At 47.5% G+C, this 27,611-nt stretch overlaps 1 protein-coding gene and 1 long non-coding RNA gene across 3 annotated transcripts in view; one reads left to right on the top strand and one right to left on the bottom strand.

Moving 5' to 3' along the window:
• Window positions 1–27,611, top strand: part of Kcnip1 (potassium voltage-gated channel interacting protein 1) — a 369,154-nt gene that overhangs the window by 36,712 nt on the left and 304,831 nt on the right.
• On the bottom strand, window positions 303–22,135 carry LOC148002808 (uncharacterized). The gene is made up of 3 exons (XR_015631153.1): window positions 21,180–22,135; window positions 19,300–19,538; window positions 303–4,358 (listed from the first exon to the last, which is right to left on the bottom strand). It is a non-coding gene; the product is annotated as an uncharacterized LOC148002808 (long non-coding RNA).

Below are 27,611 nucleotides of genomic sequence, written 5' to 3'. Positions count from 1 at the left end.
TGAGACCCGAGGCCACAGATGCTGCTACATACGTTATGGGTGGGTCTTCCTCGTACAGCTTCTCAAAACACCCTCCTCGACATAAGGCTGTGTTACTATGGCGACTCTAAATGCAGTCAAATTCTGGGAACAACTTTAGCGTCTGATGGAACTCAGTAGGTCTTTTTCACCATATATACCCAGTTCACACGCACACAGACATGTCATTTCTCATGAATTGATTGGTACAAGGTAAAATAAATTTATGAAGTTAGATTTCAGAGTCCAACTCAGGGGTAGAAACAAGAATGCCATAGAGGTATAAAATGCCAATACTCAATTATTATATTTATTTAGTTATTTTGCTGTTTTAACAAAGCACCTGAGGGTGGGAACTTATACAGAAGAAACATATGTCTAGTTTACAGTTTTGAAAGCTAGACATCTAAGACGAGGGGTCTCCATCTATTAGTCTCTGGTGAGGACCTCCTTGTCTGCATTATAACATGGTGGGTTGAATCATGACAGCACAGGAAGGGAGGGAGAAAGAAAGAGAGAGACAGACAGACAGACAGACACACACACACACACACACACACACACACACACACAGAGAGAGAGAGAGAGAGAGTAAGAGAGAGAGAGAATGTGACTTTTGATGGTCCTGCCTCCTCTTGCCCTGAGGCCAAAGAACCGATAGTCCAGGGCCCACTTTGGCTTGTTAATAGTTGCCTCAGTTGGCCTTTTGCCCTGGGTTTGAGACCTAAGGGGACCTTCCTAGCACTGTCCCAGCCTAAGGTGAGCCAGAAGGGGCCGGGCATAAACATGGCAAGAAGCTGGGGGAATTCATCTCACGATGGCTTGTAGGACTCAAAACACAAGTGATGCCGCTTTGGGGCTGAGACAATAAAGTAGATCTCTCCGCTGCTGCCTGCCTGTAGCCTGTTCCCATTGACAGGGAACCTTTCTCATTCCTTAAACACTTACTGTGGCAAAGACATCTGCCAACATCTGTCAGGGCCATCCACTCTGCGGCTGAATCTTGAGGATTCCCCAAGAGCCTTGGTAAGGTTATAGGCCATCGGGATAGGGAGAATTTATACTGTTACGGCAAAAAAACAAAAAAAACAAAAAAAAACAAAAACCAAAAAAACAAAAAACAAACAAACAAAAAAAAAACAAAAAAAAAACACAAACAAACAAAAAACAAAAAACAAAAAAACAAAACCACAAGCAGAGCCAAGTGTCACCATTTCCTTTCCCCTCCCTGCCTTTGGAGAACTGGTTCATCATCACACCACTTCATAAGATACGCTTGCTCTTGATAAATTCTGTGAATTCATACGGACTATGGGCAACACTGATGTGTAGGGAAACACAGAGGACAGAAGAACAACTGAGGTGCTAGTCAGACTGGGGTAGAGCATAAGGGAATGACTGTGAGCCAAGCCCAGAATCACAGGAGGCTCTTCTTGAAAGGGGGATGCCTTCTTCCTCAGCGGGGGATATCATCCTCCTGGAACCCCACTGTCTCCCCTGATCTCTGAGTTAGCTGATCCTGGGTCTTCTCTCTCAATCCCTCAATCCTAGTAGCTGGATGTAACTGGTAGTGGGTAGCAGATTCTCCCATGGCCACTGTGATCAGTTTCCAGGGCTGAGATACTGCTGGGGTGTGGAGCAGGTCTGCAGGGCACCTACATCTAACAGCCAGACTCCCCCGTGAGCCTTTGCTGCATGGATACCTACAAGCAGAGTGGATCAAAGAGTTGGAGCCCATGGAGAATCTATAGCTCTCAGGGATAGGAGTAAAGGCTGACGCTCTGCAGGCTTCTATATCAACATGAAAGTTGTTCCTTTGCAGCCCCTGGCAGGTAAGAGCTGAGAAAACATAGGTTATACAGTCACGTTTTCACTGATACCTGCAGAACATGTTGAAACAGTCCAGGTTATTTCTCTATAATAAAGACCAGGCTGGCCAACACAAGATTCTAGGACCAAGGGCTCCTACCATTTTTAGATTATGGCATATACCACATGACCTTTTCCATATATGTATGCCAATGTATGCCCTCATAGCATGGACGTGAGATGGGCCAATGCCATGCAACTTCAACATGAGAGTGGCCTTAGGTTGTGTGTAGTTGTCCAGTCCATGACGGCAGAAGGTAAGGCCATTGTGTAAGAGGACTGTGAACATCTGCAGAATGGGCCGTCAGTGGGGTCCTGAGGCTAATCCTCCATAGATACTGAAGGATGGGTCTACTTGATACTACTGAGTTTAGAGAAAATGGCAGCTAATCATGTCAGACTTAACTCGCATGCTTTAAGCTCATCCTTCATGTGCATGTCGGTAGAGAAATGTTTCATTTTTCCTCACCTTTCCTTTCTTATGAGTCAAAGAAAGAAAGCCCCAAAGAGAGTCTCCACCCACACACCCCCCACACACATAGCAGGCTTACTTATGTTTACTTACTTACTCATTTCTATTGTTATTCATTATCAGTTTGTGGAATGCCAGCCTTGGGTAAGTCCTTCAGGAGTACTGAGGCTGACAGCTTGCACCCGAAGCTAACAAGTGCATGTTTCACAGAATTTGGTTAAGGCAGAACAAAGAGAAGAATATAAAAATTATAGTCCAATCAAGGAAACCATTGTCAATATCAGCGGGGTGCTCTCTAGAGACACAAAGCCTTTCTAGAAACAAATCTAGGAGTAAATTGTAGAGACTAGACTGCATAACTGTAAATGTGTTCTTGCTTTAAAGAGAAACACGATCCCATTCATGCAATACTATCTTACCACACCGCATTTTGTGCTTCTGGAAAAGTCTGTCTTCTGTGAGTGCCCACGAAATTGTTATTTTCCTCTAATGAGATATTTTGACGATTATCAGAGTTTCGACTGTTGTAAACTATTCTTCAGTGACAATCTCTGGTTGTCCAGTAATCAATTTTGATCATTTCTTTCTACTACATTCCTAACAGCAGGGATCAGGGTCAAAGAATATTAGTTTCTAAAAGGCTTCTGCCATTGGTCTTTTTTTCTGTAAATATGTGATTCAATGAGACACACACTCTGCCCTACCTGTGATCTAACAGCCCAAAGAGGATGGACTGGTTCAAAGCTACACAGCTTTGAAGCATGGGTTGGAACCCAAGCCTGACCCTGTAGCATCCTGGGAATATCAGAAGCCTCTTAACTCCTGGACTGTGTTCTCACCTCTCCTCCGCTGTAGACTTTTCCATCAGAGAACTCAGTCTCCCAGCACTGACATGCGTGTGCCAGGCACCTCTCGGAACACCCGGGCTGAGGCACAATATTCAATTCAACCCCATAAAATCAGTTCTTTGACGATCCTCCTTTTAGAGATGGGGACATTGAGGCAGAGTCAAAAACTTGTCTGAGGATACAGCAGCTGGTGACATGCAGAACTTCTAGCCTTGGTTGTCTGAGAATTCCAGTGGAGCACTCTTTGTGGGACTTGGCTCTGGACAGGAGATTTCCAACACAGTAGCCTCAGGATGCTACAGAGCTTTGACGTGTACAGAGGAGAGAAGTACATTCAATTTTAATTCCCCTCAATGGAGATAGCCACATGTGGCTAGTGACCCAGGAGACAGATTCTGCTGAAGCGAGTCTTTGGGGTCCCAGTGGACCTCTGTCTGAGGGATGATTCAGCTGACCTGAGTCTTCTTGTGATGCTTTGAACCAGCCTCTGTTCCCTAGGGCCACCTTCAGGGTGGTGCTGAACTGCTTGCCCAGGATGATCAAAAGAAACACTCGGGGGGAGACATTTTAATCCCTTTTGTTTTACACATTAATGAAAACTCCTGTCTGTGATCTATAAATCATAAAAATCACTCAGCAAGCCCCAGCCTTTGCCTCTTTCCACTCATCGTAAATCCTATTTGATTCACTAGAAGTTTCCCTGGGAGTTCACACAGGAGACTTAAGTCCTACCTTCCCTCTGGGACCCTGTCTCTAAGGAGGCCAGTAGACAGGTATTGGAAGCAGGTTCCTAAAAGTGGTCGTTTCCTGAGTGCTTTCCTCATGCCAGGCACTGAGCCAGGCCCAGCACACGCCTCACTGAAAGCACTGGAACAAATGACTAGGAGACTTAAACCACAGAAGAGACTCCTCCTCTTGGGTCGGCAGGCCTGAAAGGTGAAATCAAGAACTGAGAGACTCTGAGTTCCTCAGAAGGTGCTAGGGTCCCTCCTGCCTCATCCAGCTTCTGGTGGCTCCTGTGTCTCCTTTGCTTGTGTCTACATCACCTTAGTCTGCACATCTTCTCACAGATTTCTCCTCAGAGACTCTTGTAGCTCCTGCACGGTGTGGTCTTGAGGTCACTCTGGAGCTATCTAGAAGTCGATTAGAGTCTAGAGTCAAAGAGAACAAACATGGCAATTAAAAGTTTTGACTTGTACATTGTCTTGTAAGTAGTATACAGTTCTTTTCCTCTCTACTGTTGCTAGGCAATGGTCACCTGATCCCATCCAGATGCAAGGAGAACTAGGAAATGCAGGCCGGGGCTCTGACAGTTGTTTCTCAGCATGAATGGCACTTTTTAAGTGTTTCAAGAAATAAGCATCAGCTTGTACTGGCCAGCCACTGCCAGCTGCCTCAGTGTACTCATCCATTTCTTCCTTAAGTCTGTAACTCATTCTTGAATTCCTTTCCTTTTAGAAGAGAGGCTGTAGGCCCACAGAAGTTCAATGACTTGACTAAGGCTGCAATCTCAGACTGGAGAAAAAGAGAAACAGAGAAGCCAGCTGTGCGCTCTTAGTATGTGTGCATATCCTAGTCAGCACCAAGGACCACATGACTGCTGCTGTTCTGACAGACGTGGACTGTCTTCCTTTGAACTGTGAGCCAAAATAATCCTTTCCCCCTTTGAGTTGCCTTTGTCAGTTATCTGGTCAGAGCAACAGGAAGAGTGAGTAGGGACTGGCGAGTTGGCTAAACTGTAAAGAAGATTCGCTGCTCTTACAGAGGACTCAAGCTCTGTTCCCACCACCTACATGAGGTGGCTCACACAGCCTGAATGCCAACCCGGAGATCTGAAATAGTCTCTGAGGGAATCCATCCTCACATGGGTGTACACGTGCACAAATGTGCAAGCAAACACACACATATAAAAATAAAATGAACATTTTAATGTTTTACTAATCTTTGAGAACTTCATACAATTTTGATATATTTGATATATTTCCTCCTCTCCCTAACTCCTTTCAAGGCCATGCTAACCTTTCTCTTTCCTGATCTTTCCTGATGTTTTATTTGTTAAATAACCCATCAAATCTACTTTGTGCTGCCCGTATTATATTATCCCCCTTCTTTGAAGGTCTCTCTCCCTTGCTCCCCACCAATGGTAAATACTTTTTTATAGAAAGGTAACTAATATAGTCACAAATACAATCAATAAAATGTATTGATGAGGGACTGGGGAAATTGCTCAGCACCACAAGGGAACATAGTACAGTCAGAGAGGAGCCCATGCCCAGCACTCACTTCCGGTGAATCACAGTCACCGGTGACTATAGTCCAGATGTGATGCTTTCTTTGGAGCTCCACAGACACTGCACACACAACCACACACCCATATACAGGCGCTTATGAACACATATATAATTTACAAATAAAACAAATCTAAAAAAGAAAGAAATATATTGACATGGACCGCTCTGCTCCTTCCTGTTCCAAAAATACTGCTTGGTCTCTGACTCCAGTTCCTCCTCCCTGCTCTCAGCCGTCCCTCTGGGAACAAATGGGGAGCTGGAGTTGAAGAGGCAGGAGGCAGAAAGGTAATGCAGATCGAAGACAGGGCAGCGAAAGGAGAACAGGAAATCCACGTGGGCCCGATGTCCTAGAAAACTTTCTTAGTTTTGACACGTGAAGCAGTTGGAGCAGTTTCCATTAGGAAAAAAAAATAGCAGAGGAGAAATATGAGGTGCATAATAGTGAATTATGATTCGATCTTCTTTTTGTGTGTCTGTGGAAAACAGGCCCTTTATCTCTCCTTTGTTTAAATTCCTCTGGCAGGCTGAACGGTGCTTCTTGGCTGAGGATCCAAACAGATAAACTAGGCTATGGGTAGAGGCCACAAGTTCCCATCATCCCTCCCTCCTGGGTCCAGCCATGTCTTCATAGAGTGCTGTATTGGTCATCCCGTAGACATGTGACAATGAACTCCAAAACTTAGTGACAAAAAATGGTTCCTGATTTTTTATTGTGTAACTCTTTAGGCTGGGCTCATCTTAGCAGGCCCTCACTCGCATTCAAAACCGTCATGCTTTAAATCAAAAGCAAATGATAGAAAAGGAATATATTCTAGTGCTTTTCAGTCCAGCGTGGAGACTTGTAGTTTTAATGGTCTGTTTTATGTTTCATGAAAAACTAGCAGGAGGAGTCTGATGGCTCCCAAAACACACACACATACACACACACACACACACACACACACACACACACACTCACATGGACTTATATGCACTCACATACATATACACACTTACACACTCACACACATACACACATATACACACATACACACATGCACTCACACAGATACACACATATACACACATACACACATACATACTCTCACATCAACACACACATAAACATACACATGAACTCACACACATACATACATATACACACATACACACATATACATATTCATACACACACTTACACACATACATACTCTCTCACACATATACATACACACACATACACTCACATGTACTCATATGCACTCACATACATATACACACTTACACTCACACACATACACACCTACACAGATACACACATGCACTCACACACATATACACATTCATACACACACTTACACTTATACACACTCACACACACATACACACTCACACATACACATTCACACATACACATTCACACTTACCCATATCTACACTCGCACACACATATGCACTCACAGAGGTGCCTGTCACCCTGCTATACTGTTCATGCTATACTATATACACAGGGAACACAATTGTATATACAATGGCCCTAACTTTGGGGGACTCTGCTTTATTGTATCTCACACGGTGAGGCCAGGAGGAAAGCGATAGTAGCTAGTTCTTCTCCAAATGTCTAGGGGGAGGAGGAAGGACCTAGAAGTAGGCTGAGGTACAGCCTTCACATTCTAAATGCCAGGCACTTTGCTGGCTCGGTTTTGGAGCTCTCAAACACAGTGAATACATGAGAAGATGCCACTAGGAGTGGGCTTCCTACACAGCTCAGGCTGTGAGTGACATAGGATGGAGGCCAGGAGGCAAGGGGACTGTAGAAACAGCTCTGAGCTTCTGGTCCTACCCTGAGCAGAAGGCATGGCTCGGTTCCCTCTACCAAGTGTCTGCTGTAGCCAGGAATTGATGATGAGGTCCTAAGCCTGAGCACAAACATGCTGGAGTGGTTTGAATTAAAGCTCTCTGGAGAAGAAAGCTCAGTCCCCATTTGCATTTTTTAGAACCTGCCTTTATTTTTCATTATAAATAGCTAAGTGTACTCTTAGACTTTGACACAAATTAAAAACCATCTATAACGCCACCATTTAGTAAATGCACCGTGTGCATTTTAGAAGCGTTCCTCCTGGAGTTCTTCCACTTATAAATGGCCTTGGTCTATATGGTTACCGTTGCAGGATATATCTGTCGTCCATGGCTGCATGACAGACAACACTGGCCCACCAACCTTCTGGGGTCAACCAGGCTGAGATGCACCACTACCAACCATATACGCTACCTTCCTCCCTCCCTACTAGTCTCCTTTTCCTACTCATCACACCAGTGTCGTGCTAGCTGCCCTTCCTTGAAGGTCTTTCTCCCCTGCTCCCCACCAGGGGTAACTATTTCTTTATTCGGAGGTAATAGGTAGAGACGTGGATGGCATGGTAGGGCAGTTCACCTGGGTAGGCAGGTCCTGGCAGGCTCACTCACACACCTACAGTCATCTCAGTTGGACCAGCCTCCTCCAGGAATGTGGGCTGGGCTGGCAGCTGAGCTATGCCATGGGTTTCTTGTTAGACTAGACAAGCCCGTCTAGGCCAAGTTTGTGAACTTGGTTATGTCACTTACACTTTAGTCTATTGGCTCAAGCAGATCACAAAGCCAAGCCGGGTCTCCTGCAGAAGGGAAGATCACCTGCTGGTGAGGCACTCACAACGCAACCACTTCCTGTGTCGGCCGGAAGTTCCATGTCTATCTGTTTTTAGAGTTGTCCTCCCTTATCAAAGCAGAGCCTCCGTGTCATCACTTTTAATATTTACACAATGATTGGAAGGCAAGAAGACTACCGCTTGTTTAAACGTCGCCTTATTCTTTAAGAGAAAAGGAAAAAATTAACCCACCCACCCCCCAATCCCCAGTTCTCCCACACATGCATAGGACTGCAAAGAACATCTTGACGTCATTATTTCTGTAGCTTTGATGGCTTCCTTAGCATCAGCCCTAAAAACATAGAGAAATGGTAAATAGGCTTTACTTATTGAAATGTGTTTGTGCCTGATGCATAAAAAATAGATCTGTGGGGTCAAAGAATTTTTTTTTTTTGGTTCTTTTTTTCGGAGCTGGGGACCGAACCCAGGGCCTTGCGCTTCCTAGGTAAGCGCTCTACCACTGAGCTAAATCCCCAGCCCCAAGAATCTCTCTTTTTTTTTTTTTTTGGTTCTTTTTTTCGGAGCTGGGGACCGAACCCAGGGCCTTGTGCTTCCTAGGCAAGCGCTCTGCCACTGAGCCAAATCCCCAACCCCTAAACAGACGGGTGGGTCCTTCCTTGGTCCAAGAGCATCTGTCTTGCTGCTCTCTGAAGTTCAGAGTTGTGTCCAGTGCACCCTGAGCTGGGAAGCAAGAGATACTGCTAAGAGGGGCTATCTCAGGCTGCCTCCAGCACTCCTCCCTGCTGAACACCAAGCTCCTACCCAATCATGATTCCAAGCAACCTCATGGAAATCCCACACAGTTGATAACAGGGAGGTGGAGCCCACCTTCAGAAGTTTACTTGGACCTGAAAGACAGCCTTCTCCACATGTCCCATGGTATCAGTTACCTAACCGCCAAAGACACTTCCTCAAAGATACCTGTCTCACACTTCCTCCATGTCTGGGCTTTAAAGTACCAGCTGACTCGTTGACAGGTTGCCCCGTTGCTTCCATGATTATTAGGTCTTCCTCTCAGAGGGCAAGCTTCAAGCTTTCTGAATGATGGCTAGAAGACAGGTAGGTTGGGCTACCACAAGTGGTAAGAGGGTAGATGATAGATTTGAGTATGCTTTAGAAATCACTGGTTCAAAGTCTCCATGTTGGAGGATTCCCTACTTTGGGTTCAGGACACCTATGTCACCACCTGTCACTGAGGCTGAACAGCTTAGCCTCTCTGCCTTACTCTTCTCTAAACAGTCATTGTAGCTACCACAGCTCTTGTGAGGGCTTTGGCGACATAGGACAGACAGCGTCCATTGAAAGTATTGAATTTTAAAAAGTCACTTGGTCAGATATTAGCCCAAATGCTCGAATTACCCTAGATGCACAGAACACATGAAACTCAAGAAGGATGACCAATATGCGAATGCTTCACTCCTTCTTTAAAAGGGGAACAAGAATACCCTTGGGAGGGAATAGGGAGGCAACGTTTAGAACAGAGGCTGAAGGAACGACCATTCAGAGACTGCCCCACATGTGACCCATACATATAGAGCCACCAAACTAGATAAGATGGTGCAGGCCGACAGGAACTGGATGTAGATCTCTCCTGAGAGACACAGCCAGAATACAGCAAATACATGGGCGAATGCCAGCAGCAAACCACTGAACTGAGAACGGGACCCCCGTTGAAGGAATCAGAGAAAGGACTGAAAGAGCTTGAAGGGGCTTGAGACCCCATACGAACAACAATGCCAAGCAACCAGAGCTTCCAGGGACTAAGCCACTACCCAAAGACTGTACATGGACTGACCCTGGGCTCCAACTGCATAGGTAGCAATGAATAGCTTAGTAAGAGCACCAGTGGAAGGGGAAGCCCTTGGTCCTGCCAAGACTGAACCCTCAGTGAATGTGATTTTTGAGGGGAGGGCAGTAATGGGGGGAGGATGAGGAGGGAAATACCCATATAGAAGTGGAGGGGGAGGGGTTATGGGGATGTTGCCCAGAAACCGGGAAAGGGAATAACAATTGAAATGTAAATAAGAAATACCCAAGTTAATAAAGATGGAGAAAAAAAAAAGTCACTTGGTCACAAAGATCAAGAGGCTTGTCCAATGAATGGCTGGAAAATGTACAGCAAGGACCAGAGTCAGGCACCCAGCCTGGTATCCAGAAAAACTATACCCGCCCCTTCCCAGAGGGTGCATTCTATCTCATATGGGTCTCCTTCCTCATTCCAAATGCCATGTCTCACCAGGAGGATCCTGACCAAAGTGGATGCTGCTGTTGCCTATGTGTGGAGAGCCCAGGCCCTCCACATCAGTGAAGTCCAAGGCCAAAAAGGAAATATGACCACGTACCTAAGACCCACAGCAGACGCTTCCAGGGCTGGAGACTCCCGATACAAAGCCGAGCAAGCAGGGAACCAGCTTAGCTGAGTGAGCCTGAGTCTGACGCCATATTTTTTTTCTTTTTTTTTTTTTCGGAGCTGGGGACCGAACCCAGGGCCCTGACGCCATCTTAAAGCATCCCTCACTTGGCCTTGGAGACTGAACAACCTCGTGGCGAACTTACCCTATGACAAAATCCAGTGAGAAAATCCTCGGGGATTTTCAGAGCTCAGCTCTGAGGGGAGTCAAGAGAAACAGATTGGGGACTGAGGGCTGCCAAGTGGGCAGCAAACAGCTAGGGGAGGAATTTGCAAGCAGTGGTGAGGAGTGCCAGGCCAGGGTCCGGGTGGAAACCCTATACCCGCCAGCGTCAGACGATATCTGTGGTATAGGTAGGAGGAACGTTCACCAACTTCACAAGGGACTTATATAAAGAGAAAAGACAGTGTCCACGTTGACTGATATCATTGCTTTCCTTCTGTTGGGAAATATAAAACTGTCACCATTTTAAAATACTACAGAAGGACTGAGAGACAAAGCAACCACCTATGACCTACTTCTTGGACATAGCGACTGCATCTGTATTTGGAGCTCTCCTCTAGCCCCACCCCTGTATTTGGAGCTCTCCTCTAGCCCCGCCCCTGTATTTGGAGCTCTCCTCTAGCCCCGCCCCTGTATTTGGGGCTCTCCTCTAGCCCCACCCCTGTATTTGGAGCTCTCCTCTAGCCTCGCCCCTTCTTTTGCAGTCCCATTGTTTTCAATGATCCTTTTTGGTTTTCCTAATTGAAAGAAGGCACAGGTGCCATCTCCTTTGACCATCTGGCAAGTGGAGGTCAGATAAGCTCCAGAGGGATGTCTCAGCTGATGTGTAATGGAGCCAAGTTACACATCTTTCATGCCAGTGCCTTCAGTAATGGCCCTTAGCTATTGGGCAGGCATTTTGCATATACAGACCGAGGCTCCCTCTGGAAAGTAACTTATCCAGGGTCTTGCAATAGGAAGGCAGGAAATGGGACACAGGCCGGCCTGGCTGCAGAGCACATGGTCTTAATCTCCATTAATCTGCAGGTCTCCACCGGTCCTCATGGTCTTCTAGCCTTGATGATGGCCCTTTCCCTCAATGATCTCAACTTCCCAGCAGGCCCCTCCGCTCTCTCTAAACTAAACTTCTACCCTTTCTTCCAGCATCCCATTCTCTGTTTGATACCAAGATGACTTTTTCCCCCTTTCTTTTTTATCTTCTTGCTATTCAGACTTTCACTTAAAGGCAGCTTCTTCTGGGAAGCCAGTCTGAAGGCGCGCCCTCTTGTGGGCTTTTGTGATACCTTCTGGCCCAAGGCTGAAATTGCCTTTTGTTTCAATAAATGACTGGATACAGTAGCAGGGAATGGCTAGGCTGTTTGTTTTTGTTCTGTCTCTACCCCTGCACAGTGCTTGGTACATAATGGATGCTCTGCTTTTTGTAGAAATGATAATTCTGGGGCTGGAGAGATGGCTCAGCGGTTAAGAGCACCCGACTACTCTTCCAGAGGTCCTGAGTTCAATTCCCAGCAAACACATGGTGGCTCACAACCATCTGTAATGAGATCTGATGCCCTCTTCTGGTGTATCTGAAGACAGCTACAGTGTACTTATATATAATAAATTAATAAATCTTTAAAAAAAAAGAAATGATAATTCTGGCCAGAAGGCATTAAGAGAGCAGGTCTTGAGAGTAACCCCTTCACTTCCCTGCCGCTTGGCCTGAGGCTGCACTGCCTTGCTCCCTGCTGTTCACCACCTCCTCTCACCCGCTCCAGCTATTCCTGCCATGTTTGAAGACCCAGTCCAGGCTCCCGCTATGTCTCTGAGGGAGCCTGCTCCTCCAGCCCATGATTTCCAAAGACTGTTCAGATGTGCTCCAGGATCGTCGTTAAAACTGAAATAGAAGGTTCTCTGGCCACAGTCTCAGGGAGAGAGTGCCTAGTAACAAATTTGTCTGCTTTATGCTTGTTGATTTGGGAATCAGCGCATGGCAATATATTTCACTTATCTAGAACCACGATTGCTTCACGATAAGAAATGCTCTGAGGAACTTGCTAGTTTTGCTGTGGTGAGCTCACCAGAGATGACCCCTCAGACAGGGTTTACAGCCAGTCGAAAGTCTTTATTGCAGTAGGCTGGGACTACACACAACTATTTGGAACACAGGGGTCTTTTAAGGCAAAAAAACAACAACAACCTTGTCCTGCCTTCTCACTTGGAAACTGTGGGGGTGGGGGTGGGGCAGTGCTCCACAGAGTGAGCACCCCAAAGCCAGCAGTGGTAGCAGAAGCTAGGATAAGCAGGGAAAGGATCTATACAAACAGGCAGTTTTAACAAAAGTTGGTAAGTTAGCCGACCTTTGTTTCCTACAAGAGAGTTGGGTAGCTTCCCACAATAGAGTTGGGTAGTTTCCCACGGGATTCTCCAATAAGGAGATCAGATCGTAGTTAAAACTGGAATAGCCTCAGCAAGAATACAAGATGGAGGGACCTCTGCACTATCTTGCCCCACCCATCACATGCTCCACTGGTTCCGTGGGCATGAGTCAAATCACTGACTCATCCTGGTCTAGCAGGGCATAGTCAGTCACAATGCCCTGAGCATTAACTGAGTTTATCGTCTGTCTGATGTAGCTGCCCATGCAGGTGAAGATGCATGGCCCCACTGTTAGCCCCACCAGAATAAGAATCAATGGTCCAGCTGATGCTGACAGGAAGATGGTCAGCCATGGGGACCAGGGAAACAGAGATTGATACCAATTATCTGACCTATGCCTCCCTTTCTTTAACCACAGCAGTTTTCCCTCAATTTACTTGATTGGTTGGCATAGAAACAATAGGTTTCTCTTAAAGCCGTACGCAAATCCTCCTTGTTTCATCAAGAGGGGATCTATGACTCTTTGATTTTACAGAGTCATTTCTACTAAAGAGTAGTCCACTTGCTTGTCTAGCCAGATAAAGAGGCCTCTAATATCCCTTAGTCCTGACTCACTTGTTTACTTAATTTTCTAAAGTTTTTATCACTGCCTATCAGGGACAATATCCCTATGGCTGTTACCCCAGCAACACTGGCTTCATGCAGGAGTGGAATGGGGTTGTCTATTCTCCCACTGCAGCCTGGAGTCCATGTTACCATGGGCTCTTCCTTCTTCACCATTGCATAAGTGTAAGTACTCCCGTGGCAGGATGAGATATAAAAAACACATGGCTTTGGGAATGCCTCTGAGGAGGCACACTTAGTTAAACCACTTGAGCACGCCATCTGTTGGTCTCAGAGGCCACAGTGTGTTGTTGCTAATGAGGAGAACTGACCTGGAGAGAGGACTGGCAGGCATGAGAAAAAAGGGAAGCTTCTAGGTCAAAAGTCCTAGACACCAGGAAGTTTCTGTCTCCCTGTAGGTCCCCCAGTGTTATCTGAGGCTGTTTTGAGTTACAACTGTTTTTACTTGTTGGTAGACCAACAGTCTGCCTGGTCCTTAGCCCTATGTGGTAAGGGGGTCAAAGGTTCAGGCACAGCCCGCAGTCCCGACCAATTCCCAGACGTGAGTGTCTAGGCAAAGGATGAACCTGGTGAACATTATCAAGGGTAGAGAATATAGAAGAAGGGTTTCTGGCCCCTGTGCCAGTGGGCCCAAAGGTAGTAATGCTTTTGGTGTTGGTTGGGGCCAATATCATGGGAGGGAGTGCTGGTCAGGTTTGGGTCTTTCCCCTTGGAATTGGGTAGGAGGTCTCTCTTTGGACCCATAGGTCTGGGGTCTGGAGAGGTGGCCTCCCCCGAATAGTTACTTATTCCCTGGGTCTCTTCTGGTAGCACAATAGAATATTAACTCCCAGGTTCTTCCAATAGCCTACGCAACATAGTCATCCCTGTGTTGTCTCCAGTCTCTCAGTCTTACGGTTATGGGATTAGAGTTCCCTATTGTATAATATTTAGGAGGTGTGTGTGTGTGTGTGTGTGTGTGTGTGTGTGTGTGTGTGTATGTGTGTGTGTGTGTTTGTGTGCGTGTGTGTGTGTTTATATTTTTCATAACTTTCTTTAATAAGTGTACCTAAATGCTTTAACCTCCCTTCTAGCCCACCACACACCAGAGCTTGTGGAAAGGAAAGGTTAATAGGGCAAAGGAGGATGTGGACCTGCTTAGAAATAGTTCTTGGGAGTGAATGCAATCTGTGTTGTCAGGATCCCAGCAGTTCAGCTCACATGAATCGGCGGAGGTAGCTTGATCCCCTCTCAAACACCATTCACAAATCAGCAATGGCAGCTCAATAGAAGAAGCTGTGAGGCTCTGCCAACTGGCCTGAGTCCACAGACACGGCCAAGAAGCCACCAGAAATACCACCAGAAATTCTACTGGGTTTCTCTCTATGAAGTCGTGATAAACGGGGACCAACAAAGAGTGACAAGGTGAACCAATACCACACAGCATTGTCAGTGAAGACCGGCATCAGCAAAGCCCACAATGACCAGTAAAGAGTGGCAGGGTGTACTAACGCCACACAGCAGCACCCACTATCTGTTGGGCCATATTTATACCAGTTCCAAACATCCAAACATATTCTCTCAAGCTTCTTCTCTAGCTAAACATTTCATGCTGCTTCCAGAAAAACACCACGTGTCTGCTCTCAACAGAACGCCCTCCCACCTGTCTGCTTCAGCAAAAACATCCTCTTATAAAGTCAGTTTCTAGAAAAACATCGCATGACACAGCCGAGTCTCCAAAGAAACCAGAAATTTCCACTTCATAGATAGTTGTCAGCTTGATTTCTATAAGCATTGGTTTTACAATGCCACTTAATACAATAAAAATTCCCCCATTCCCTTGTCCCAAAATGTGTGGGAGCCCATTCACAGGATATGCATAGAACTGGGCTTCATGTATTTCTTTCTCAAATTATCGGTCCCCACCGAGAGCTTCCCATAAGGCTAAGATGCCTTCTCTGTTTTTGATCTGGTCTCCTATTGAACTCAGTAGTTCTTTCTCCCTGTAGAGAGCAACATGGTAAAAGAATATTCGCTGCCAGTGTCTATGACAATAGCCTGGTCTTTACCCTAAAGTAATGCTTGAGCCAGAGCCCAAAGCTCAGCTAGTTGAGCTGACATCCTCATGCTCAAAGGCTTTTCCCAGATAGTCCTATTGTGAGTCACTACCACTCCCCTAAATATTGGACTTGATGGACTGGATTAGGTCAGTTGCCTCCAGACATTCATGCAGGAGTTCCTCAGGGTCTTTGGCCAGCAGGAAACTAGGCCAGGGTTAGAGCTGATGTCATATGGAACCAAATGTGAGGTTGACAGAAGCAGGGCTTGGTATTAAGTCACCTGGAAGTTGACATCAGTCTTTCCCACCCCCCCCAAGAGGACCTCAACAGACAGAGGTGCTGTCAGGAACACTTTCTACCCAAATGTTGATATATCAGCTTATTTTCTATCAGGTGAGTGGCAACTATAGTCCTTAGACATCCAGCTATGACTGGGTCAAGTCTCTTTAATAGATATGCCATTTGTCTTTTCCTGGGTTTCAGGGTTTGCACAAGGACTCCCTTGGCAATGCCTCTGGCCTCATCCAAACACGAGTGGGATTGTTTAGTAATGTCTGCATTGGTCAGGACCAGGGAAGATACTAAAGCTATTTTCAAGGCGTTGGAGGCCCTCTGCTCAGCCTCAACCCATCCCAAAGGATGTGTTATATCATAGAGGTACTTGGCTATCTTAGCAAATCCATTATCCATAGCCAGCAATATCCAACTGCCTCCAGGAATTCATGTACCTGTCTTTTCAATGTGGTGGGTGAGGATTCACAGGATGGCTGGAATACAGTCATGGGAAAGCATGACTCTGGGTTGCAGCCTAGGTATGTAACCCCAGGGACACACAGTTGAGCCTTTTTGTCTGGAACTTTGTACTGCAGGTCTTGGAGGGTTTTTTGAAGGCTTCCTGTTGCCGGTTTACATTCACCCTCCGAGGTCAAAGTAAGGAGGAGTTCACCTACATACTGGAACCGAGTGGTTTTAGTTCTTGCAGGCAGCCTGAGGTTAGCTCTTCCTTCTTGGTGGCTGAGTCCTAGTATAAGTCCTTGGATAAAAGAGAGGTGTTCAGAATGTTGGTAGACACTTTGCCTGAGTCCAGAGTTATACTGGCCAAAAAGAGATAGTGGTTCTGAATTTTTGTAACAAGTCTCTCCTATTCAATGCATATTAACAGTATGGCATAACCAGAAAAGAACAAGCAGCCGATCCTTGAGTCTATGGTCTAGGAGTGCCTTAGTTAGGGATTTATTGCTATGAAGAAATGTCATGACCAAGGCAACTCTTATAAAGGAAAACATTTAATAGGGGCTGGCTTACAGGTTCAGAGCTTTAGTCCATTGTAGTAATGGTAGGAAACATGGCATAGTGCAGGCAGGCTTGAAGCTGGAGCTGGGGTAGGAGTTCTAAATCTTGATTGAAAGCAGCCAGGAAGAAACTAGATTTATTTCATGCTGGGCATAGCTTGAGCGCTTAAGACCTCAAAGCCCACCTCCACAGTGACACACTTCCTCCAATAAGGCCACATCTCCTAATAGTGCTACTCCTTATAGCATTCAAACACATGAGGCAATGGGGGCAGAACCTATTCAAACCACCACAGGGAGGCTGTCCATGTAAAGTAGGTAGCTAGGCCTGTTGCTCCTTGGACTGCTGCCTTCCTGAAGGTGGGAGGTCCAAGGAGTTCTATCAAGACAAAGTGGGCTACTTTGGTGTCTGTTAGAAAGTCAATGGGTTTGTCCCCTACTCTCATTATCACCTGGGCTCCAAGGGGCTAGCCGCATGGAACCCAGGCCCTGTCAGCTGATTGGAGGACCAGATGGCTCTCCTGTTTTTCTTTTCTGCTTGAACATTCATTCTTCCAGTGCCCCTTCTGCTTGCACTAGGCACATTGGTCCTTTTTCTGGATGTTTTCTTTTCCTTCCTCCTATTTTTCTCTCTTGTCCATTTCCAATTACTGCAGGGAAGAGTTTCTGTCTGTCTGTCTTAATCTAGGCTATTATAAACTATAAACTTTCTGAGCAATTTCTAAAAGTCCAGATCTATTCAACCCTTCAAAACCCTCTAATTTCTGGAACTCTCTCCTTATGTCTGGGGATGATGGCATGACAAAGGGAATATTAATGGCTAATGGTTGGGGAGGGGGTATCTGAATCTGTGGGAGTAAATACCTGATGTACCTCACAGAGCCTTTCCAGAAACCCAGAAGGCAATTCATCAGGCCTCTGAATTGACTGACTAACCTTGGACAATCTGGTAGGTTTTTGGGTACTCTGCACTGCAGGGCTTAGGGGGTATTTTAAAGGCCTCTGGTTGCCCGTCTACATTTCTCCTCAGTAGTCAAAGGTATGAGGCGGTCTTTATACTGAAGCAGAGTATTTGGAGTTCTTCCGGTAGCCTGAGGTTAGCTCTTCCTTCCTGGTGGCTGAGTCCTAGTGTAAGAGGTAGCCCTTGAATAGTGGACAGTTGTTCAGAAAGCTGGTAGGTGCTTTGCCTGAATCCAGAATTATTTTGGCTCAGTCTTCCCAACAATGTTTGGTGAGGAGTGCTCAGTGACTTCTTAACTTCATCTGAACTAGGGCCCCGATTTGGTTGGGTAGATGGAAGGTTTCTCTACCCAGGCCTTTGTGTCAGCCAGTGTCCTGCTGCCTGGCCCCAGAGCCAACTTCCTGCTTTCCAGCTGGATTTGGTCTCACACCTTGGCTAGAAAACGGGTGTCTAAGGAAGACAATCATTCCAAGTCAGCTCGTGTTTATAAAAGACAGTTTCCAACAGGCTGATAAGGGCCAGAGGCTTCTCTGAAAAATGAGGGGTTAGAGTCTTCCAATCGTGTTAATCTCTGGTGGTGAGGGGACATAAAACATAAAACAGGGTTGGGGAGTTCCTTCCTCCCCATCTTTCCCGTATCTATAACAGGGTCCCCAGGCCTCCTTTAAAGGGAGAACAGACAATGGTCTCATAACCTCAGACAAAGTCTGTCTGGCCTCCCTGCAGGCAAAGCCTCTCTGCATGCATGGGGGAGGGAAGACACCAGGTAGTAGTGTTGGCCTCTTGGCTTCCACTCTGGAAAGAACTATTTCCTCTGACTCCTTTAGCATTTTCCATTGGTCCAGTCAGAACTTAAGGAGGAGAAACGCCCACCTCTTCCAATAGAGCAGGAAGAATCTGAGATGTTCTCACCCTTCCGGGTGTTCTGACCAGACCAAGAGTCCCCTGGCTTCCAAAGAAAGAGCACACGTTTAAAACCATGGGGCTAGAGAAAGGGAAAGGGTTAGCTGATGACATAAGGGAACTGATCAGGATGGCCAGGAATGCCCGGCCCGATGTTCCAGACTGCCCTGACTGCCCAGGGATCCAAAGAGGTTTAATGGTGGAAATTCTACCTTAAGAGAGCCACTCAGGGTTCTCCTGGGGAGAAGTGAATACCATAACCACTTTCATCGGAAGCCCTTCTGAAAGTGTCTGTCACACACTTTTGAAAGATTCCTCGGAGCTCACCTTCTCTCCCATCACAAGAGCAAGTAACAACAAACTGACTAAAAGACAACACAGACACAGCCAACAGACAAATCACAGGTGATCACCAAGCCATTTCATCCAACAAACCAGGGGGACTCTGGTGACTCTGACACAAAGCCTGGACACAAGACCTACAGTCCCACGTCTGACCTCTCCTTTTTGCCCTATTCAAATGGCGAGTTCTGTAGACCAAACTTACCTCCGGAGGTGTTGAGAATAAATGATGTCGTCCAATTTGTTCTTTTGGGAGGTGCCTCCAGGTGCCACTGGATCAATTGGCAGTATTTGGTCAAAAAGGATTCTCTTGGAGCCGTGGAATGTCTCAGGATTGGTGGCCTCTAAGAGTCCTCGCTGCCTGCGTACTCTTCCCCACTCACGGGGGTCTCGAGGCCTCTACATGTCTGGATTCAGTTCTGGGATCTCAGTGGGACTTCTAACCTGTCACACGACATTCACAAGAGAAGACCACTCAGACACAATGTATAGCCAATTAAAAGTCTTTATTCCAGCAGACTGGGACCACACCCAAGTGTTCATGGACCAAGGTATGGTGCGAGAGCATCCAGAACATGTTTTTTTTTTTTTTTTTTTTCAAGGCAAAAACTTCACCCTGGCTTCTTGCTCAGAACTGCAGGGTGAGGACAGAGGCAGGGTAGGGTGGGGTGGGGTGGGGTGAGGGGACTTCACAGAGGAAGAAGTTCAAAGCAAGCAGCTTTAACAGATGCTAAGATAAGTGGTTAACTAGAGGAGCTTCTGCACAAACAGTCAGTTTTTAACAAGACTTAAGACAAGCAAGCGAGGAACTCGGTTCCTAGAGCAGAACGGGATAGTTTTCCATGGGATACTTCGTCAGGAAGATCAGATCCTAGTTAGACTGGGAATGGAGGACCCTCTGCACTGCCTTGCCTGGCCAGTTTCTTCCTCGCACAAACACGTGGCACGTACCAAGCCACCGCAGCCGTTGGCCAGTAGATGATGCAATCTATCAGACCATCAAATAACCTCGTGTGAGCCTGACGTACTGTGAGCATGACCGTGACCACGTACCAAGTGTGACAAGTTGTGACCGAGCCTGTTTCCTGGGGAAGTAGTTATCAGATAAGTGCCTCATCTCATGATTGAGGAGCAGTGGCTCTTCATGATTGAGGAAAGGTGGCCCAGAGAGTCTTGAGGAGGGGACTCAAGACCCTGGCAGATCCTGTAGTAAGGAATTGAAACTAACCACTCGGCTGAGTGTTACACCAGGATGCGACCCAATGAAATTTTTTAAAAAGACATCAACCCACTAGGGAGCCATGCCTCTTTGAATGCACTTTAGAAAGCTCTGTCCGGACAGCATTGTTAGGTTAACAGAACGTGATTCAGGACCCACCTGTGCATCCCTGAGTTTACACTGGCCCATCTCACATCTCCACCTAGACAGAGCAAGCCTAGACGGCAGAGCAAGCCTCACAGAGCCACTAGGCCACTGGGGCCACTCTGTAACTGCATCCTGCTCCTGCAGCGAGGCCCCTGGCACGCCACTGCAGACTTAAGGGTGTAGATTACACTGTTGCTCAAAAAACAGCCTCATCCTCGGCAGGGAGGTGACAGTGACCTTCGCAGTGCTGGCCCTCCGCAGCAAGAGCATGCTTGAATAGCAAAGCGGCTCACCCGTGTGGCTTCAGGCAAGCCGCCTAGTGTTGCTGGGCACTTTTATCCTCCTCCATGGTACAGGAAAAGTAAGCAATTCTGACTGCCGACACCAATCGGAGGGAGAGACTATGGACCGGGCAGATACTGTAAGGAACAGCTGGGCACCAGCGGTTGCTGATGTCATCTGGTTGGAGTCAACTTGAGATCTCAGCAGAGGGCGTCAACCAGGGGAAGTGGAGAGGGGAAAGTCAGGGAGTGTGAAGAAAGGGTGGAGAAAGGCCTGTGAGTGGCTTATGGACGTTCCCTACCCCTGAGGCCTGGCTTAGAGCAGGGCTGTGTGAGCTACCTAAAGTGAGCGCATTAACTCTTAGGGAATCTCCACAATTTAGCCAGAGCCTGGCCTGTAATCTGCTTCCCCCTCCCCCATTCCCTCCAAACACTTACCAAACTCTTCCTCAAATAATTTCTCAGGAGTTAAGTAGCCTGGATTTTTTGAGAGTACAAACAGAATTTATTCGGCACCTCACACGCAACAGGTAGCAAACACCTGGTCAGAACCACATCAATGTTCTGAAGTCACCACCCCCTCAACACCCCCACCCCCGCCCCACCCGCCCTGCAGAGCGGCCAGACAAAAAGCAAGTGGTTGTTCTCCCAGTGAAGGCCATCTCTTCCTCTCGGCCTACAGAGGACATAATTGGGATAATTTTGCAGCTAGTTTTGTTGCATTCTATTTGGTTGGCTTTGTTGGAAACAAAAAAATTTTTTTAAATGCCTTCTGGTTTTGCACAACGCCTCCCTGCCCCTGCAGCCCTTGTCAAAGGGTCTCCACTGAAAACCGAAAAAGAAAGCACACGCTAAGAGAAGTGGAAAGATTCTGTGGGTTCTGAGTCTCTGCGTGGGTGATTAAAAAGTCCAGATGGGTGGTGGTCTAAATCCCCTGTAAATCATTCACTACTGGAACACCTAAGCACTGGAGGCTGCCAGCAGCGCATGTGCCCTGGGCATTCGCAGTCAACAACTCTCTCGTTCAAGGAGCTGCATCACAGGCTGCAGGCCTTGTGAGCAGAAGGGGAGATTGCTGGAGTGGAGGGAACTTCCGAGCTGCAGAAACAGGAAGAACATGACAGAAGACTCTGTTCGAGGCACGCAGCAATCCTGACCGGTTCAGTCTCAGTCCCGTTACAGACACAGTCAAGGTCACATGGGCAGTAAGAAGATGATCAGTGTTGTAACCCGAGCCACCCTTGCCCAACACTGCATCTCCTAGACTGGCAGTCTCACACGTGGATTCATCAGCACTTCCACCTTGGTTGGCTGGACTTGGTTGTAGATACACGCATATTCATACAGAAGCTCCCTAGGACACGCTGTCTGGGGGCTTGAGGCCGCACAATGCTGATCTAAGCCTGTGGGCCCCGGGTGTTTGTCTGTTTGGCCCCTCGGGCCGTCACTCAGGGAGAGAGCCTATGAGTAAGCTGGCAGGGGACAAGTTACAGGCCTGAGCTCAGGTTACAGGGCCAATAGGATTTCCCGTCTCACCTGTGCTACAAGAACAGTCTTGCCAGGCGGAGCTTACAGCGCTGTGTGAGGGCTCTATGCCAAGTGGGGGAGGGGCTGCCACCCGTGCTGGGTTCCTTTCGCTTTGCCGTTTGGCATCTTTAAAAATTCTTATCATCACGCCTCCAGGGGTTCACACAGTTAGTCGTGGAGCTGAGGGACTGGCGGCTGGTTGAGTTGCACTTTTATTGTGCTTTAATATTTCCACCTGAAAGTGGAAAAATAATATATCCTCCTCTGGACTGTGGTGAGGCTTCAGGGCACTGATATCCAGAAAGCACTTCGAGCAGTAACTGTGGCGTCAGACACACTCCAGTGCAAAGCCCACATAGACGAGGCTTTCCTAGCGCTGTGTGCTGCGCCGGACTTCTTTCCTTCCTTCCTCCCCCCCCCCCCCCACCCTCCGTCCCTCCTCCTCTGCTGTGTACGTGTGCTGGGGATGGAGACATGGACTTTGTGCATCAGTTTTAAAAGCCGGTTTTGCTAATATCTATATTTAAGTGTCTGCTGGTTTCAACGGATTTGTCCTACGATCCAGAGTAGCCACAGAGAGTTCAAACTCACGAGAGGGCCACAAGCCCCCACCAATCACCCTGTTACCAACCTGCTCAGTGCACGGTGGCCTGGGTCGTTCTCGAGGGGATTATAGACACCACGCAGGTGCACTTGTGTGTCCTTCTTCCACCCTGACATGTGATGGGAGAGCTGGCTAATTTTTTTTTCTTTCTTCCTTTTTTAGCTCATCTTCTCTTTGGACCAATTAAAAGACCAGCATTTTAATAGACCCTGTGGAGAGACACTGCAGCCGTTTCCCCCAGGCTGAGCTCAAAGCTCAGGGGTCAGGGCAGGATTAATAAGGCTGCTATAAATGCCAACGGTGGCCCACATCTTATGGGCAAAGTGCTCTGGTTTGGGAGGAAAGGAAAATTCAATTATAGTGGGAAGATACAGCGTATTCAGACCAAGATGAAAAGGGAGACGCTAATGGTCCCAGAGGGCATGTGCCAGTGGGTTTGAGATTGGCTGAGTGTGGTATGATACACAAGTGAAACAGGCCCCACTGTGGGCAGATGTGGACTCCCCAATTATGCCTTCAAAGTTTTTCCACTCATGTGTGCATTCTTGCATTCTTTTGTGTGTGTGTGTGTGTGTGTGTTACCCTGTGTGTTCTCATATTCACAGGTATAGAGGTCATAAGTTGGCTTTGAAGGGGATCTTCCACAGTCACCCTCCGCCTTATTAGCTGAGACAGAGTCTCTAGCTGAGCCCTGAGCCCACCAACTCAGCTAGCCAGGCAGCTTGCCTGTCCCGAGGATTCCCCATTTCTACTTCTCCCGTGATTATAGGCAAGCCACGTTTGCCCGGGTTTATGAGGGTGCCAGGGATCCAGATTCTGTTTCCCATGCTTGCTTAGCAAGTGCATTACCCACTGTGCCACCTGCCCTGACCGAATCCATACTCTTCTCCCACCAGGAACTTCTAAGTGCAGCTCAGGGTGCCACATCACTGGTCTGCCGGGTTTCCCTCAGAGCCAATGGGACGGTCACGGCCCTCAAACGAGACCCATGCAAAGGCACATGACCACAGACAATGGAGGAGCCTATTGTGTCTATGAGAAGCAATGGCAACTCCAGAGTCCCAGGGAAGCACCCAGATGTGACATGTGGCCATGAAGAAAATGGCAGTCAAGCTCTTTCTGCTCCCCAAAGGCCTGGAGTTTCCCTACACTTCTTACCTCCTCCCTGAGGCAAATACAATTATGATGCCCATGTCACATGGTAGGAAAGTGAGGTGCATTCAAGCCCAGGGTTTGTGACTTCAGAGACCAGGTTCTCAGTCACAGGGCAGACATCCTAGGAGGAGTCAGTGTTTGTTTCTCTCCCTCGCCATCTCTTCCTCCCTCCCTCCCTCCCTACTCTCCCTACTCTCCTCTCCCTCCCCCCATGCGTGTGTCTGTGTCTGTGTCTGTGTCTGTGTCTGTGTCTGTGTCTGTGTCTGTGTCTGTGTCTGTGACTGTGTCTGTGTCTGTGTCTGTGACTGTGTCTGTGTCTGTGACTGTGTCTGTGTCTGTGTCTGTGTCTGTGTCTGTGTCTGTGCCTCTGTCTGTGTCTGTGCCTCTGTCTGTGTCTGTGTCTGTGTCTGTGTCTGTGTCTGTGCCTGTGCCTGTGCCTGTGCCTGTGCCTGTGCCTGTGCCTGTGCCTGTGTACAGTGGTGGTTCTGGGTCTGCTTGAGATCAACACTCCTGGAAGACTTCCAGAGGAGGTGCTCTAGAAGAGACCCAAAGGAAAGTCCCATGAACTGGTTTAAGGAATTCAGATTCCATCAATCTTTTTATGAGCTGAGGTGACAGACAGGTTCTTAAGAAGTCAACACTTAATACTATCCAATAGGCAAAATTACTGTGTTCCAGATAATTTCTAGAGCATAGGAAGTTTCAAAATCTGACCTAACATGTAATCAATCCCTGGTCTCTCCCAACTTCAGCCAAGGGGCACAGGAGAAATATGGATTATTAAAAATGAATAAATAATATACAATATTAATATAAATAACAAACACCAAGTGTCAAACATCAGGTATTGGAGGAGCTTACAGGGGCTCTGGATAGCCAGGAAAAGCTCCCATGGTAGGTGGGATCTTAAGGAGAATGGCAGAGTGAGTGTCAGAGCCCACTTCCCACCCTGTGGGGCCTTGTCCTTAGCAGAAAGCTGGTCCACAGGAGACGCTGGGTTGTACTTACTGGATAATCGCAGGTGGGATGTAAAATCAAATAACTAAGAGGTGAGCTACAACGGGGAAACTGAATCCTAGGAATGGCCAGCCTCTAGCCAACCACCATATGCAGTTTACTAGACTCGATCTCCGCCAGCCAGATTCACTTCTTTCCCTTGTCAGCTTTCTGGGGTTACACGTGAGTTGGCCAAGCAAGGGGCAGCAAAAGAAAAAAGATGGGAGACATCTCAAGGGAAGATAAAGCAGACCATGAAGGCCAAGCCAGGTTGAGGTGGGCAATTTGGGAAAGATGGATCTAGTTAGCATTTGAAGAACAAAGGCCAATGCTATGATTGGGGCCACTGGGGTTCAAACCCTTTGATTTAGAAATTCCGTTTCTGAACGATTGTTCTGAGGAGAGCACAGATCTAGTGTGAGAAAAGAAAGAACAAACAAATTGAAATACTTCTCAGCACCGAGGCTGCTGCCTAGAATAGAGAGAACTGAAGTGCAGCTCCTTCTAGCAGCACAGCGCAGACAGGCTAACCTGCTCCAACCTGCCCTCTCTTTTCTCCCTTGGCTCTCACCTTAGGGCCTGCAGAGTTATTTCCTCTGTAATGCTTTCTGATCATCCAGTCCTAGGCACATGGCTCAGTGCTTCCCAACTACTGCTTTCCTGGTGAGATCTGACCACCTTAGGTGAGCTACAACGGGAAAACTGAGTCCTAGGAACTCCTTCACCCCAATTTACAGTGCACCCCCACAGCCCCACACATCCCTCAGTTTTATCCATGGCAAGCAACCACACAGCCCTCTACTCCTTTATGACCCCCTGCACATTCCATGCACCTCACACAGCACCTCTGAACACCCCATTCAGCACCCCACACTGCCATTCAGTACCCACACAGCCCTCCACACCCCCATAATGCCTGCACGCTCCACACATTTCACACAGCACTTCCACAGACCCCACAGTCCACGCAGCACCCACACAACCACACACACGGACCCCCCACACACACCCACACAGTACCCATGCAGACCGCCACACCACCATAACTTCAGACATTTCACACAGCACCTCCACAGATCCTGCAGTCCACACATCACCCATACAACCACACGATGGGCCCCCACGCCCCCTACACAGTACCCACGCAGGTCTCCACACCACCATAAAACCCTCGCACACTTCAAATGGCACCTCCAGTTCCTTTCTCCCAGGAAATGCCGGGAAGCATGTGTGAAATGCACTGTCCTGTGTAAGCATGTTTGTGACACGGCTCAACTTGAATGAGAGATTATCAAAAAATGACACAACATAGGAGACATCAGCAAAACCGTTGTTATTTTTTTTTCTCTTTATTAAGGATTTTCACCTCTGCACATAAAGACAAGATGCTACATTGTGTCTGAATTACTAGTGTTGCTTCTCTCTGTTCTTAGTGGAGTAAGGGTTACTTAGCCACAAGCAATACCAGAACAAGAGATCTTAAAGCAAGAGGCAGACAGATAGCTAGTAGACCAGTGTGCTGGTTAGTTTGGAACAATCAGATAACTAGTAGGAGAGTGTACTGGTTAGTTTGGATCAACTTGACGCAGGCTCTGGTCATCTGGGTAAGTCTGTGAGGCATTTTCCTATCTAATGACTGAGGTGGGAAAAGCCCGTTCCACTGAGGGTGGGGCCACCTTAAGCAGGTGGTCCTGGGTTTATAAGGAATCAAATCAAGCCATGGAAAGCAAGCCGGTAAGCAGCACTCCTCCGTGGCCTATGAGTTGGCTCCTGCTTCCAGATTCCTGCCCTGCTTGGGTCCCTCCCTTGGCTTCTCTCAGGTATGGGCTATGATGGGACGTGCTCTTTCCTCATCGTTTCTTTCAGCTGTGGTGTTTTATTACAGCAATAGAAACCTCAATATGAGAGTTGGCAACGTACTGTGTGGATGCGCTCGACAAAGAAATGACTCATTTTGGAGTAGAAAGCCCAAAACCTCATCCCATTCCTCAGAATGAAACCTGGTTGAATAGTAATGTTGTTTCTAGAGCCCCAAATTGCTTAGCAAAGCCCCTACCCTCTTGCAGACCTGCACCTGCGTGGACTGGCTGGGAACAGGAGGCAGGGCTACGACAGAGGACACTTCAGATTGATCGTGCCTTGCCTTGCCGCTCAATGGGGTCATTTCCTCTCATTATGAAACCTTTCTAAACATAGCTGTGTGCAATTAAAATGTCACAGCGCTTACGATGCAGCTGTGGCATTACAGATAGGACTCAGATCCTAAAGTCGGGAGAGATGGCTTTGACTCCAGTCTGCTGGTCCACGTCTCTGCCTCAAACAGGCCCTTGGCTTATCTGAGCTTGAGAATCTTTGTAAGATGGGGTTATAATGACTCTAGCAGTGTTGCAAGGTCTCGGGGAAGATGCAAGTTAACCTAAGAGTTGTTTAAAAGCCAGAAACCATCACTCAGTTGCTCCTGCTGGGATCACAAGGAAACATGAGGCAGCTCTGCAATCGCTCCGCCCCCACCTCAGCCACGCCCACCTCAGCCACGCCCCCATCTCAGCCACGCCCCATCTCAGCCACGCCCCATCTCAGCCACGCCC

This window comes from Rattus norvegicus, chromosome 10 (assembly GCF_021556685.1).
Source record: "Rattus norvegicus strain SHRSP/BbbUtx chromosome 10, alternate assembly SHRSP_T2T, whole genome shotgun sequence".
NCBI classification, from domain to species: domain Eukaryota; kingdom Metazoa; phylum Chordata; class Mammalia; order Rodentia; family Muridae; genus Rattus; species Rattus norvegicus.
The sequence above is the reverse complement of the archived record's forward strand: the minus strand, read 5'-3'. Positions and strand labels throughout refer to the sequence as shown.